Source organism: Octopus bimaculoides, chromosome 9, assembly GCF_001194135.2.
Source record: "Octopus bimaculoides isolate UCB-OBI-ISO-001 chromosome 9, ASM119413v2, whole genome shotgun sequence".
Lineage (NCBI taxonomy): Eukaryota > Metazoa > Mollusca > Cephalopoda > Octopoda > Octopodidae > Octopus > Octopus bimaculoides.
In genome coordinates, this window is record NC_068989.1 from 18,298,763 (window position 1) to 18,300,706 (window position 1,944).

Here is a 1,944-nt window from a genome sequence, read left to right on the forward strand (position 1 = left end):
GACTAAGTAAGACAGCTACAGCGTCCAATCACTCTTTCTCCGAACTTACCATTATACCGAATTCTTCATCATCTAAACGTTGGTCTTCTGGAATCTATTCTCTGTCCACGCCTTTCTTTCGGGTGTTGACTGACATCAGTCTAAAATGAAACATTAATGGATTCAATCTTACCAGCAGGAGGGTCTGCAGAGGTCATGGGTTCTGCCCCTCCTTCAGATTAGCAAGGCAAGTATATGAGTATGTATATATATATATATATATATATACATACATACACGCACACACACCTACACACACACCTACATACACACATACATACATACATATATACATGTACGTATATTAGACATACATATATGTATGTATAGGAGGTAGGTGTGTGTGTGTGTGTGTGTGTGTGCGTGTGTGTGTGTGTGTGCGTGTGTGTGTGTGTGTGTGCGTGCGCGCGTATGTGTGTGTGCGTATACATATCTACGTATATACACATGAGGTGCGGGGAGTGCATTTGAGGATACTTCATTATCAGTATATTACTCTCTTCGAACCAATAAAAAGGGCTTTCATTTTTGTTAAGATCATTCATGACAGATAAAATTCTAGCACAAAACGTTGAACAGGCATGCAGTCATTGTTGCTATGTGTGGAACACAACGATCTAGAAATTTCCAACTTTCTAAATGTTGCAAGCTCTTTTTGTACACAAGGTTTGGATGGAATTGTAACCCTCTGACTGGAATGTTTCAACTGGAGCCCGTACTGTTAGTGGTTAGACCTCTTCTCCAACAAATAGTCGACCAGAGCCCTCGTCGACATTTTCAACACATTGTTGGTTACACGTGGGAACTAAACGGAGCAAAACAAAAAATGACGCCTAAAAGGAACCGACAAAGGTTACAGAACGCGTGCTAACTGCTAGCTTTTTTGCTGATCTTCACACAGATAAAGAATACAGAGAATCTAAAAACAAACAAAAAAAAAGAATTGGAAAATGCCATGCTGGTGAAGGAAGAGATATAAGGATTCCTCCACAAACTTCAGAAAGAATGTTCGTGAAGACAACAGCAACAGTATATCAACTGCAAAAGCAATTCTTCCCAGATGATTTGAAGAAATTCATTATCAAATTAAGATACCGACAGCTTGTGGGCACCTTTGGGACTACAAAAGAAAGGAAAGGGAAACAAGCTCCGAGTGAATACCTAATTATATCTTCTCGTCGAATGCCACAAAGGCTGTAATGAAAACTGGTTGGTTGAATGTTGGTGACCTGAGAGATGTCTAGAAGTCGGATTACCTATTAAACGACTTTGAATAACTTAACTTAGAAGTAGTAATCCTCAATGAGACTAAGTTTCCAGATACGATGTCACTATTATTTCATCGGATCAAATACGAAGGTGATACCTCTTTCAGTTGCACGGATTGTGTAGAGCAGTGCTTCTCAAACTATCTGATGTGGAGTACCGGCAGTTTTTTTTTCCCAATGTGCCAGGGATCGGTAATATTCCTTAGTAATATTAATTTATACCGGAAATAATATATATAAGGAATATAATAAAACTCTTTACTCTTTTACTTGTTTCAGTCATTTGACAGCGGTCATGCTGGAGCACCGCCTTTTTTTAGTCGAGCTAATAGATCCCAGGACTTATTCTTTGTAAGCCTAGTACTTATTCTATCGGTCACTTTTGCCGAACCGCTAAGTTACGGGGACGTAAACACACCAGCATCGGTTGTCAAGCGATGTTGGGGGAACAAACACAGACACACAAACACATACACACACATATATAAATATATATATATGCATATACATATATACGACGGGCTTCTTTCAGTTTCCGTCTACCAAATCCACTCACAAGGCTTTGGTCGGCCCGAGGCTATAGTAGAAGACACTTGCCCAAGGTGCCAAGCAGTGGGACTGAGCCCGGAACCATGTG